This window comes from Gymnogyps californianus, chromosome 25, assembly GCF_018139145.2.
Source record: "Gymnogyps californianus isolate 813 chromosome 25, ASM1813914v2, whole genome shotgun sequence".
NCBI lineage: Eukaryota > Metazoa > Chordata > Aves > Accipitriformes > Cathartidae > Gymnogyps > Gymnogyps californianus.
Window position 1 is genome coordinate 4,463,219 of NC_059495.1, and position 14,623 is coordinate 4,477,841.

The following is a 14,623-nucleotide window of genomic DNA, read 5'->3' on the forward strand; positions in this document are numbered from 1 at the left end:
CCTCCAATATGTCCTGGGACCTCTGGAGCTGTCAGTGGGCAGACAAGGACACGGGCATCGGATTATCGTGACTGTACTAATGAAAGGGTTCAAGCTCGCCTGGTAAGCAGAGCGCTGGGGAAAGGGGGCGATGCGATCACCCCCCTTCCCGAAATCTTCCTCCTTCCCAGCCCCGCTGCGCGCCGCAGCGGCGAGCGCAGCGCTGCCGGCGGCGGGGGGAGGCGGCAGGGCCGGCGGAGGAAGGGGATGCGCTCCACTAAGTTGGCCGGTGCCTGCGCTGCAAAGCTCGGGCCACTGCAGCACCGCCGAGGGGACATCTGTGCGGGCTGCCGGGGGCAGCGCCAGACTGCGGTTGGGAGGGAGCCGCCGGGGAAGTCATCGGGAATAGATGCAACGACGGGCCGTTCCTGTCCGGGCATCTCTGCATCAGGACTGTGATGCCGTGAGCCTCCCTCTGGTCTGGCTGCATCTTCCTCCCTGCTGCCGCCACCCCTTCTCTTCCTCTTCCCAGCTTTCGCTATGGTTGTGCATGAATTTGCATCTGTGTGTGCACGCACATAACACCCGCACACCTGAGCTTCTGGACTCAGTATTTGCATACAGAGAGAAAAAGCATGTGCAGTTTTTTTTCTGAAGAAAGGTGGAGAAAGTGTCTTGAATCCTGTGTGTGTGGAATGGCTCCTGCTCAGCTTGTCCTTTAAATAACTGCTTTTGGGGATGCGCTTTATTGGCATGTTTGTGTAATAATGTATTAGAGCTGGGAGTTGAGGGAACTAACAGCTTCCTGGAAGGTACCAAAGTGCTCATTAATTCTATGATCATTCCTGGGTGTTTTGGGGGAAAACTCCCCAGGTTTGGACAAGTGGGCAGTGAAAGAAAACGTTGTGTGGGTGAAAGTCAATCAACAAAGCAGTGTGTGCATCTAAAATGTTTGTACGTAAATATTTCTGTTGGTCAAGTTTGTATTTTATATGGGTAGGTAAATATATATATATGTAATATACATGGATGCAATTATATCTAATATAAACTTGGCCCGCAAAGATTTTATATAAAATCTTGAGTATATGAAAACTATTTTAAATCTCTAGTATGTCAAAACTACTTAGTTGGAATAAATAGTCTTTGAATTATTGCGATGAAATTGATTTAATCAGAACTTTATCAGATGGGAAAGGTTCCATAGTTAATAGTGGAATGTGACTTCGTAATTTAGATTGAAATTGCAAAGTGGATGATAAGAGCAATGTGAAGGCCTGTTTCTTTTTCTTAATCCTTTTTCTCTGTAATGAAAAGGGAAGTAATCATAGAAATAACAGCTTTCCTCTTAAGTATGCTGTTTTGCATCAATATAAATTCAGTCCTTTGAGATCCTTGCCTGTAAAGTGTGAGAAAACAGTGAAGTTATTTTTCATTTATTGTTTTATTTATTTGTCGCTATTTTTATTTTTTTTCCTGTGTAAAAAATAAAAGCAGTACAGTGCAGCACTAGGAAGCATCTTGTACTGGGCCTCAGGGGACGGACTAGAGCCAGGGATGACTCAATAGGTCATCTCTTTTTCTAATTTCTGTAATTTTGTCTTTTATTTAATTATACTGAGAGCTTTTGAAATTTTCCAATGTGTACATGGCCACGCGTAACATAGGCTGTACAAATGATATAGCTATTAGCATTTGAAAATCTTATACAATTTTTTTTTCCTCTCTCTCTTTACAAAAAAAAAAAAAAGCCCAACTCTTGCACTGATGTGCTGCTTTATGTGGTATGCAGTTGGGCTGGTGAGTTGCATAATAGCTTAGCGTACTACCAGGAGAGCAAAGTATGTGTAATAAATGCTGTGATCATGTGTATCTGCAATAACATGGCACCCCACTGCATTTGTTTCTGTACCTGTCTATGAGCAACACTGGACGTTTTTGTTAATCATGTAGTTGGAGTGCTTTTGCATACCCAGTTCTATCACAGCATTTGTAACAATTAAGGTTGAAGCTAGTCTGTTAATTTTGTCAGACCAGAGCTAAGCAAGTGAGGCTGGCAGATTCAGGAGCTGGATGGGGGATGTAAGAAGATTACTCATGTGCTGGATGAAACACTAGCGGTGTTTCAGTAGGTGACGCTCTTCTCTCTGAGTTTTCTCCGTCTCGGGCTCCTGGCAGGGTCCTAGGGGCACTGTGCTGTCCTGGGTGCGTGTGTTCTGGTGGGGAGTGCAGTAAAGGTCCTGATCAGTTCCCCTGGCTCTCCTGGAAACACTTGAAGAGTGCTAACCAAGCCCTGCTTGGGCTGCCTCTTCAGCATCCCCCCCCCTTCATCTTCTTCTGAATCCCAAAGAGAAACAAGTCAAATATTCTGATTGCTTGCCTTATTTAATAAAAGTATACAGTATTTTGGATCTTTGCAGTTGTTACTCTGTTCCCCCTCTAGGATGTTTACAGGCAGTTTTGTTTATGTGATTGTGCTGCAATATCCAGGTACAGACGGGTGAGTTAAAGATGTTATTTGAAGTCCTGTTTCAGCTAAGTATGTGTGTTTGTCACGACTGGACTGATTGTCATGGTTCTAGAGGAGTATAGATCTGAGTATAGGTGACAGAGTTCTCTGCTCTTTGCTGTTTGTCAGACTTGGTTAGGGTACTTTAATGTGGGTTGTACAGCCTCCAATGTTTGCAATGAAATGACTTTACAGGGTTAGTATTTGTCTAAAGAAAAAACCATGTCAAATGCATAGCATACAAACAGATCTTTTGGTTCTTGCTGTAGAAGTGGTGATTCTGGTTCTAGATGGTACTGCTGGGGTTAATGCAGATTTCCTTATGGAGCCGTTCTTTGAAAGACACATGATTCTTTCTGTACCAGGAAGGGCAGTAGCACAGGGACAGAATGCTGTCAGCAGCAGGAGCCCACTCTGACCGTTAGGAAGAGGACTTGCTCTTGCCTGTTTTTAGACCACCCATTCATTTCACGCTGTTAGATTGCACAAAATAATATAGTGCATTTTATCAGGGAACCTCTGGCCCCCTCTGAGTCTCAGTGCAAGCTTGTTTTGGCACAAGATAACGTGCTGATCTCTAATACGATGTCATGCATTTTTGCAGTACGCCACCTAATTCTGCCCAAAATGATCTCATCACCATCTGGTATCATATCACAGCATAGCTGCATACCGTGGAGTCATTAGGTGGTCACAATACACTGCAGTACAGCAGAATCCTGATGTATAACCATCATAGCTTTATGATATCAAAATGTGACTATTGTATCATGATGCGAGGTCCTGACGTACCAGTGCAGCATCATACTGTTATGGTACAACATCCTGGTATCAGAAACGATGCTGCAGTCCCCTAGTACGTTGTTACTATTGTATGACAACATACATTTGTCTTGTCAAGGCCTAGTATCTTGGTTTAATAGGTCATCTTCATGTCACAGTGTAATATTTTAATACTGTTGCATACATCTTTATGTTGTGACATGGTATTGCGAGAGAGAACTTTTGCTTCCAGTCTTATATTGCTGTTATCTCATAGATCCTTGGGGACTATAATGAGCCAGGCCGCAAGCTTTAAATTTCAGAAAGCCAGAAACTACAACAGCAGGGCAGGCAGGCTTTCCCTCCCCTCAAATCTTGGGCAGTGCTGCTTGCCGTTAGCATTCTTCCATGTTAGGAGTTTTGGGGAGCTCATAATCCAGCATAGATGGATACTAATTTGGATCTTTTATGAAAAAAGAGAATCAAATGACTGAAGAGTCTCGCAGGGACAAAAGCAAGCTGGTAGCTGAACTTGATGTCCCATAAACGGGATACTGAACAAAACTCTGCTCATCTGATTTTCCTTCTTTTGTGGTTCCTTCTGCATTGCTTGTGCTGATTTGTTGATTGGAATATTTCTGAGCCACAGAAGCTGCTATATGGAACCTACAGAGAAAATAAGGGCCAAAGGCTCTACCTAAAAATAAATCTGTAATTCATTTTTCTGCTAGTGCTTGTGGGTGAGAAAAAAAACTCTCAATGTTCCAACACCCTACTTATCTGAAGGAAGGATCTATTATATAGTTGTGGGGGTGGGATGGGAACTAGGTAGGGTTACAGCACAGCGGACCTAAATTAGAAGTTGTTTGGTGTCAGGGAGCAGTGAAGATTAACATTAGGCAGTTTCAGTTATGCGTGCTGTAAGGCTGCGACTTCAGGAGTTGTTTGTATCCAGACCAGGCTAACGACACCTGCCCTTTCAATTGATTTGTCAGTGTCTCAGGGCCATAAGTATGTAAGAGGGGAGACAGGGGGTTCATAAACTATCACACTAGTCCTACATAGCTCTGTCCTTACAGTCTAGTCTTGTGACTTCTTTGAAGTCTAAAATAACGAGTTGGTGAAAAAGGGACAGGAGGAATGTGTTCTGCTCTCAGTTGTAGAGAATTAGTACTTGCTGTAATACAGAAAGGTGACAAATGTGGGTGTTTGGGATTCTTGCCTCCTTAATTACATAGTGAAATGATGAAGCAGTTTAAATTGCATTCAATTTCATATCGATACTGCAGAGACTTAAAGAGCTACTGTGTGCAGTGAAAATGAACTTTGTCTATTGCATTGCAAATGAAAGATTAATTTCCAAATCAATTATTCCTCAATGTTTTTGGAGAAGGCTAGTAAAATAGTTCCACTGAAGTTACATAATTGTGCTGTTGTGCATATTGTGCTGTTTGACCTTCACGTTACAGGTTAAAATGTTATGTTTCAGTGTTCTTTTCCTGTCTTTATCGATTCTTCTGCATCTACATCTTTCTTCTTTGTGCTTTTTATTCAAAAGGAAGAAATAGGTGCTGATAATCCTCCGCTAAAAGCCATCAAAGATGACCCACATACATATAAATATGGTTCTAGCATTTTAGAAAGAAGAGGCTTTCACTCCATACAAGTTCTGCAAATGGATCTTAGGAATCAGAACATTCCCGTTTGCTGTCGATGCGGTAGGAAGAGGAAACCATATTAGTAGGTCACTCATCTCTCCCTGCATCCAGAATATTCTGAACATTTTGACTGAACCTCTGTCCATAAAGTACAGTTTCTATCCTTTCTCTCAATAGGAAGAAACATCATGATGTTGTGTAAGGTGACCCAAAGAACAACTTTGAGCAGTATTAATAGATTTATTTTGTAGATGGTTTCATAGTACAATGACATGGTTAGTAGCAGGTTTTGTGCTAATTTATCTGGGCTTTTCAGTAGTGGGAAGTGATAGTAAGCAGTTAGGAGCCTAACGCAAATGCACTAATGTCAAGGAAAAAATCTTGCACACAATTCACTTGGCCAGACTGTACTTGTAGTCACTAACTGAGCCAGAAATAGAACCAAGATCAGCTCATTACCAGTTTTTGTCCTGGACTGTACACTGCCATACTGAATTTGAATTAATACCTTTAGTGGTAATATGGTATAACATACAAGGAAAGTGACTATTTTAGTAAAAAAAAAAAAATAAAATTACAGTGGAAGGAGACTCTTTGAAGAAAAACTGAGTCATTATGAAGCCTTTGATTTGAGATTTGGTTTGCTGTAGCTCTGTGTGATGATAGACTGGTAAAAGTACCCCTTTAATGTTCTTTGTTATGTGGCATGCTTTTGGCATCAATTTTTGATTTAAAATTGGATAAACATCCATCATTTTATTCTCTGATATATATGTGCTTATTGAAACCTCTCTGAGGGCAACTAGACAGAAGAGTTCTTTGACTTGTGCCATGAAGATGCTGCGCTCTGCAGAGTTTGCTGCCGACACCCAGAATCTCTCCTTCAGATCTCTCCTTGGGCTGCAGATTATTTTGGCTAATTGAATCCTAATCATTTGTTTTGCTTTAAAATTGTCTTCTCTGCTTATCAGATGGCAAAATCGCCTTGCTCTCTCTCTAGTCCTTCAGCAGCCTCATAAATGTTAAGTGAAGGGCAAACTGCTTGGAACCGTTCTGGAATTCTGCAGCCATTGCTTGCTCAGGGCCTTAAGTTGAGATGAGTGAGGCTGCAGTGAGGCTTCTCCAAAGATTCTTTTCCTCACATATGCAGGAGGAAAAAGCATGGAAAGAGGCAAATTCAGTCAAGAAGAGGCTGTAGATAAAATTTAGCAGATACTGTTTTTCCCTCTCAAAGCTAAAGTGTGGAGCTGAGACCGTTGTGTGCTGTTTAACTGCTTGGTCCCTTCAAATGGGAAGCAAGGTCCTGACTGTTGGAGCTGGAAGTCACGAGAGGCCAGTTTTATGCCTGGATCTGTCACTGACCAGTTGTATCACGATCTTACCTCTCCCCCGGTTTCCCTGTCTGCAAAATGAGGCATAGCATTTGTCTCTTCCTTCTCCCCTTGTGCTCCCTCTCACTGAAGCAGTTTGATATTTACGTGTGACAAGTTCTAGAAGGGGTACGTTGAGCAGTGTTCCACAGTTTGTAAGCATGTGATTCACTCTGCGTGTGTTAATAGTTCTGTTAAACTAAATGGAAACACTCACATACTTAAAATTTCTGATTGATCAGGGCTGTTCTGCTCAGTAAGTGGGCATGGTCAAGGTCTGAAAGAGCCAAATGTTGCCATTGAAGCTCTTGTGGCACATTATGCAAGAATTGCTGTGTCCTGGTCAAGATCTCTTTTGCTTAATCACATTTGCCAGCTGAAATTCCCCTTGGGAACAGGACTCTTCTTCACTCTCTATTCTAAACTAGTTAGTGGTGTTCCTTTGGTTGATGAAGTAGCTGCTGTGTTTATGCTTGAGTCTTCCCTTGCATGCCTCTGATTTCAGTCCTGGTTAGAAAATGCATCTTAATGGCAGACTGCCATTATTATTATAATTGATACTTATTATGAATGGTAACTGCTAATTTCAGTATTTTTCAGTCTAGTGAAAGTAAATGATATAAATTGAGATATAATAGCAATAATAGTATTCAAGTATAAAATACCTAAGTTCAGGAAATGGAGAGACCAAAACAAATGCTGCACATAAATCAGTGGCTTTTCTTTTCCTTTTGTACCTTCTGTATGCTCTTGCAGAGCCACATGCTGAATACAAGATGGTGGAATGTTCTCTGAGCTTCTCCTTTACTAAAGTTTTCTGTTTGGCCAGTTTTAGGTCTGTGTTGTTGATTATACTTTACATTTTCCAGTGGTTTATTCTCCGTAACCATTTTTCCTGGACAGAATACTCTCTGCGGTCACAGCCAAGTGACCTGGGGATAGATGCTCTGCTTTTTTTCAACTAACACAAGATGTAAAATGTTGCCATTCTCATGTGACAATGTCACAGCCGCTCTATGCATATGGCAAAGGGTCAGAGAAAGAGGAATTTGTTTGGGGTTGGTTTTTTTTTTTTTGGTGGGAGTGGGAAGTATATATTTTGAATCATTTTCAAACCACTTGGAATACCAGGTTTGGAAGAATGTGGCTTGACCACACCTAATTTCAGGCCTTGGAACTGGAAGAAAGAAAATGGAGGAGAAAATGAGTTGAATGAAAAGGACTTGGGGGGGAAGAAGGAGATATGTATTCTGGAGTAGCAAAGATTTGGTAACAGAAAAAAATGTCCATATATGCACATAATAAAAGGCACCAAATTAGCTGGGGGGGGGGGGGGGCAGAGGTGGGAGGAAGGACAACTTGTTTATCTTTAGTGTAAGAACAGCTCTCTCTAACTAGAATCGTTCCTTTGATGAAATACTAAGCAAGCAAGCCTGTGTTTAAATGACAGGAAGAAGACATGGCAAGGTCTGAGGATTCCAGAGAAATTGTTTGCAAGGTCTCATCCCTTACTTGTGTAGCGATGACACGTGAAGTGCTGTGAATTAAAAGGTTTGCACTGGAGACAGAGGCATTTTAGAAAGCTGGTGGAAAGTTAGAGCTGTAATTTTGGTGTATTTCTGACCCTGCAGGAGTAGAAATAAAGCAGCTATAGAGGTCTGAAAGAAGTGCCCTCTGCTCGTGAGGAGATTGGGTTGTGGCTGTGCAGCCCTCAAAACTGGAATTTATTTTTTTCAGAGCTGTCAGCTATTAAGAAATGGTGTACTCGTGTGGTGGCCTTCAATCTGATGTACATTTTAGGAATGAGGTTTGGGAGGGGAACTGTTGCTTAGCTGTAGGCTATGAAAGAATGTATGTGTCTAGGGGTTGGAGCTTAGAGAATCTGAGCAATATTCAGTGGCTGGTTCAAGGCAGTAAAACTACGTTGTTGCTTCAAATGCCTGTTATATTATTTTTCCAACCTTTCCAACAGGAAGAATAGGTTCCCCATTGATTCTTCCAAGTTTCTGTTTCAAAGACAAGTGATAGCACAACTGATTTTGGAAATGCACCTGTTTCTAAGATTGTGTTGTTTTACAGTGAGAGAGGCTCTTAAAAGAAGTGCCTTGCTGTGCTAGGAGATTTTCATGCACACCTCCAGAGACAGTTTGTGTCCTGAAGAGCTTACATCCTAAGCAGTCAAGATGGACAAAGGGTAGAAGAAAGGAAGCGGTGGTAGCCTCAGTTTGCAGATGAGGCACACAGAGATTAAAGGCGTTTTTACTTCTAATATGTTTATTAATAGAGATGTACTAGAAAACTTCCCTACTGGCAGCTTGGCTTAGGTGAGCAAAAAATTATTATAGCTTAAAATAGTTCTTTAAAGAGAGCAAACTATATTGATGTAAAAGCTAGAATCAGAAATGCAAACCAGTTAAACATGTCCCCTGCACTTCTCATGGGTGACTTGTCCAAAGTCACAAGCTGAATCCTTATAATTGCCTCAAAGCAACCCATGTCTTGCTCATATTTGGAAACACCATAATTGTTGTAAGGACATTTGTTCTTTCAAGGATTACAGCCTAGTTTAAGAAATTCAGATGATTTAGATGTCGCTTTGGAAGATTTCCCACATGAAACTCAAAATCATATGGATATGTTTCACTTGGAGGTTTTGGGAACAAAAATATAGCAAGTCAAAACAATTCTCTAAATTGTAAGCTCAAACAGCTGTAACACCAACCAAATGCAAACCTTTAAAGAGTCTTGCATTGCTAGCAAACAGCAGTAACCAAGAAGTCATTGGGCTGGGCTGCTGCCTATTGGGAAAATTTTGGAAAGCAGAACTAGAGACAGAAAAAAACTTGATGGAATTGAGGCATTGATCCATGCCTCTGCCAATGTGGGACAGTTCCGTGTTTTGTCTTTATTAATGGTTAGCTAATGCTGTTTATAAACATGACAAGTGAATGGGTTTATACCACTTCTCTCATGCTCTTGACTGCAAGGATTTGACTTCAGCCTAGTTTTTTCCCTCAATATAATCGCATTGCTCATTGCTATAAAACCATTTAATACGGCTTCTCTTTCTCTTTGGTATTTACATTCTTCAAATATTTGTTGACCACTTCACTTTGTTTACCCTTCAAGTTTCTTTTCATAAATGAGCCTCATTAATAGTGTGATGTTTTTGTTGCTTTCCTTTGAACTTACTGCTCTAGAAGAGTATCTTTCTGGTTATGTGGCACCATTATAATAAAGTTCCTCGTAGAGGTTAACTGATCATACAGAGCAAATATTTCATCAGCTTCCATGAGATATGATTGATCAGACTATGCAGCTCTGAATCATATTAGTCTTTCCCGCTCCTATATCATATTGCAAGAATATGTCTAATTTGCTTTGTGCTCTTACCCTGCGCACTGTCCAGCTGCGCTGCTTTCTTGCTTTCTCAATTCTTTGAATTGCTGGACATGACTTTGTTTCCTCCGTTATGCCTGTTTGGAGTAAGTACAAAATCAAGGACAGTGGTAGGGTAGCGTTCTTCATGCTTTGCCCAGAAGAGAATCAGTCACAGTCTCTTGTTTATTTTTCTTGAGAGACGGGTTTTTTGTATGTGTGTTTATATACACTTTCAATATGAGTCACATTATTACCTTCTGCATTTTATAACCTCTCTGTAGACGATGGCTTTTCAAGGAGTTTATATTTGGAAATACCTATGTGTTGAAGACAAATATTTCTCCTATTGCCGGCTGTGCTGCCTGCTGTTGTATCAGGGAAGTAGATGGTTTGCATTGTGTCTGATAAGGTTTAGAGAAGTGTGCATAGTCCCTCTAGCTCAGCAAGATGAAGAGTCAGTATGTCTGTAGAAATGACTAAGTAGTCAGAGAAGAGTGCTTTGTGGGAGTAAGGAAGTTGAATTTAGAGGTAATTGGGATGCGTAGGTCCATGCTGACTGCTCTGCTCCTTTGTCGTCACAGAAGTACTCCCTGGTGGTTTTTATAGCGGGGAGTACAGAGATATTTAATAAAGCTCTGCTAAAGTGCCCTGCAAAAATGTTTGGGATGCCAGGGATGTGCGACAACATGGAGAAGCTGTACCAGGGTAGTAGAACAGGTAGGTAAGAGCAGGAGAAGAGAAGTCGTCCTGAAATTTCATAGCTGTCATCAGTGAATGGAGTGAGGAGCAGCCAGGGTTAACCGAGTGCTAGTGATGTGGGCTACAGGGCATTCTTAAAGAGACAGTGGGTGCTTTTCTTTTTAGTGGGCAGCAGCCAGTTCAGATGCCAGAGCTGGGTAGCAAGTTGCAAAGAAGGCTTTGTTTCAGCCATGCCAAGCTGTTATCAGAGCGGGGAATCTTTTTTTCAACTACTTTTGAGAGCATAAAATGCATCGGAGCAGTAAGATTCTTGAATGGTTTAATGATCTCTTCCCCAGCAGAATTGCTTCTGTCTGCGGTTTAAATGGTGGTTTCAGAATTGGAGAGCAGAGGAGCAGGGAAGACACGCAGCTGCACCCCGGGAAATGCGATGTGGTAACAGGTGGCGATGCAGTCATTTAGCTCTTCATTTTTCATCTCCTAGGCAGGCAGGAGGACTCCTTCCTGTGGATGCAGGTTCCTTTGTGTTTGTGCATGTGTTGTGAGGTCAGGCAGTTCCTCAGGGAAAAGGATGCCTTGATGCAGTGCAGGGCTGGGACGGAGATACAGAGGGTTTGATTGAGAAATCTAAGTTGGGGTGCAAGGGATGGGGGGGTGAGGGGAGAAGCCGAGCACGACTCTTATGGAGCAATGTTCTGTCTTCATGGGAGCAGGGGCTGGACTGAGTAGTTGTTTAGTGTTGTTACTGAGTTTCTGGGTGAGCCCAGCAGAAGATTACAGGAATCTGAGACCATCCTGGAGGAAAGGGTCAAGCAAGGTTAAGAAAGTCAATCAGGGAGAGTGGGGATGAATCTAATGTGTGTGAATGGGTACTGGGATTGAAAATCAGAGGTGGCTCAGGAGGAGTCTCAAGGTAGAGAGTGGGGTAGTGCTTTGGGGGAATGCTTTAGGAGGTTGATTTTGGTTGGGATAAACAGATTGGAACAGTCTGGAGGAATGGAGAGGCTGGCATAACTGTAACTGAATTATATGACACAGAAGCGCACACTGTACCAGCAAGTGTTAAAGAAAGAGATCGGACCCTTTTAGTGCCCTTTTCCTCTTCCTTCTCTTCATAAATCTACTCACAGGTCTGAGCTGTTCCAGCTCAGTGCAGCGTGGAATAGGGAGTGGAGGGGATTGAAGGAGCGGGGCCTGTCTGTACCAGGAGACCGGGTGTAGCCCAGCCCCTGGCACAGAACAGCCGATGTGCATTTTGCTCTCTCCAATGGCAGCTATTGAAGCTTTATCCAGATGTCAGGGAATTCTCTCTTTGTGCTGAGCTTGCATAGGAACAGCATATATGAGGGTTGCTCCCAATTACTGGGAGCAGAGGGGGATGTGGCTTTCTCATATTCAGAGCAGTATCCAAAGAACGTAATTTGTTTGTGTTGGGTCTGAGGTGAAATTTTGCTGCTGCTTGTCCCCTGGTGGCTACCTTTGCAATGTAACTGAAAGTACAATGGCATGATATTCAACTCCGTCCTGAAGGGATAAGAAAAGAAGGATACATAGATAACGGAGGCAGTACTGTAATGATTCCACAGGGACCTGTAATTAATGGGTGATGTCCTATTTCTGTTGTTATTTTTCTTTGTGTGTATGATAGTCTTTCCCTTGTCAGCCTGTTGTTTTGCTTTTCTCTTCATTTTCTCTTAACCTGGGCAGCGATCTTGCAGCTGGGATGCACTCAGACCCTGGTGGTCGAAGGTGGCTCCTTGATTGCAGTAGGGTTTGAAATCAGTGCAGCCTCTCGTCTTCATGCCTTTCACTGCACGGTTGAAGTCTTGCACTGTAAGCTCCTTGGAGTGAGGGCCCTGTCTGTCTGCAAGCTGCCCAGCCCTCAGCACGGTGCTATAAAACAAATAAATATGGGAGTTACTTTTATTAGTGCTCAATCTAAGAGACATCTGTTAGCGCTATTGATGTGCTTGTTAATCTTCATTTTCAAGTACACTGACTGCTGTATACATTATCTGACAGTGCAGCGCAAGTGCTTCTGGGGTAAAATATGCACCAGCTTATCATCAGTGCACAAGAACAGAACATATAATGGTTTCAGAGGAAAAAAGAGATGGATTTAATATCAAGTGAAAGTTGGCAGGGGACTTAAGGATATGTAAGTATCTTTGTAATATATGATTAGGAATTCAAGACAGAGAATTTGTGGGAGGTCAGCTCAGCCAGCCTTTTCCACTGCATCATCCCAAACCAGTGGTTTCCAGGCAAGGAGCTATTACCTGTCCGTGATCCATAATGCATTTGCTTTGTGCTCTCCATTTATCCTGACCAGGATGCAATGCCTACCCATGTTGGGATGTGATTCTGTCGGTCTTAACCTACAGGGCAGAGTTGGGCCTACAGAGCAAAATTGACTGGTTCCGCTTGTGCTATCCTTCCTCCTCGTTTTCAGAGATCACATTGAATTAAAGAGGGCTAAAACTGCATTAAATATCCTCATGGATAATACTGTTTATGAAAGTGATAGCTGTAGTTACCGTAGGGATCTTGGGCAGTTCCACATGTGATGACAGTGGTTGCTGAAGAAACTGTCTAGAAAGATACTGGCCATGCTAAAAGTGCTTGTCCTGTGTGATGTAGGCTCCAGCTCTCACTCCAACACTTCACTTGTTGATGCTGAGCCTAACTCCGTGCAGCCTCTTTCCTAACATCACTTCACCTTTCCTGCTTTTAGCTTTCCACGTGCTGATTGTTTGAGCGTGGTGTTGAGGACAACAGGTAGGGCTCTGTTTCCTAGGTGAGGTGTGATCTGCTACTTGTGAATGTCTTTAATTCTGTGTGGTTTCTTTTGTGCAATTAAGGAGAGCTAATTAGCTCCTTTTAGTGCAGTCTCCTTGCAGAGGTAGCTGACCTCTTGTTAATCCTGGATTAAGTTCTTACTAAGAACTGGCTCTTTGTGTGTCCCAGTTAAGATGTTGACACTTTGTTCTCTCTCTCCTTGTTCTCCTCCTCCCCCTCTTCCTCCCCATGCTTTTGAGCACATGATTGCCTGCCTCCTCCATCCCCCACTACTGTAGGAATCCATGCGCTCTTAGCAGCCACTGTATCTTGCTCCATGAAAATGCCATTGTCCGTTCAAGTACTCAAAAAAGATTTTTGCTTGATCTGGTACCTGTGTAGGAGCCCATTTTCTGCAAGGGAGAAATAAAAGTTTTGACAATGGTCCTTATTGCTTAATAGGGTGAGAATACTGTGGGGTTTGAAGAGTAGCACCCATTTTGCACGCTGGAGGCTGGAAGGATATTCTGTGATCTGAGCAGGAGCTAGCAAACAGGACCACAGGTCCCAGTCAGAGAACTCACCCTGTACAATGCTGTGCATTCAAAAGCAGAGTCCATACATTCATAGTTAATGAGGGTGTCTAGGAGAAAAGCAGCTTCTGTGCTCCAACAGTGGTATGAGCAAAAAAATTAAACATGTGCAAAATACTAATTACCACCCAGGTGTGTCAGTTACCCACAAATGCTAATCCTACTTGCAGATCTTGAGGTTGTAGCGCTACACTGAGTTTTCCCTGAGGACACGCTTTCTTGACATTTCTGATATGTTTTTGAAAACAAGGCCAGAAGTACTGTGAAAGTGTAAGCGTGCCCTGGGTTCTGTTTTGAACTCAGCTGAAAAGTAGAGATGTTAGGGAATAACTGTCTCAATGGCTTTAAGTTTTCAAAATAGATCATATTAAAAGTTGACAAAGAATTATTGGGGAAGGGGCAATGAGAAACCTTATGTGTTTTCAAATCCAGGTGCTCATTGTTCCCAGACATTTTGCAGACAGACTTTTAAAGACTGCTGTTTGTTTCCGTATTGCTGGTGTGGCTTACAGGGAAGGTAAGATTGCTGTAGCTGGATATAGAGTTTATCTCAAACCCACTTGTTGCTCTGTAGGCCTGGACGTTCAGGCACTGGACTGTCTCGTGTGTATCTGTCGTCAGCCCTGGGCTTTAATTACTTGGACAGTGCATCATTTCCTCTCACCTGAGAGATGCAATATGTATGAGCATGCTTGTGTTACGGCTGGGTCTGAGACAGTAGAGCAGAAACCAGCCCTGCTACTCAGTCCAGCAGGCAGTAAAGGTGCAGCTCGTGCTGTCTGCATGAACACTGAAGAGCCTGCCACAGATAGGCATGCTCTGAATTAGGACATCCTTGGATGGAGGGCTCCTGATGTATGATTTTTTTTCACCTTTCTGTAGGGCTTGGTAGGC

General features: G+C 42.5%; 1 protein-coding gene across 4 annotated transcripts in view; it reads left to right on the plus strand.

The window, feature by feature from the left end:
• The window catches only part of GRAMD1B (GRAM domain containing 1B), a 96,652-nt gene that overhangs the window by 35,236 nt on the left and 46,793 nt on the right, over positions 1-14,623 (plus strand). The gene's annotated exons all lie outside the window — the stretch shown is intronic.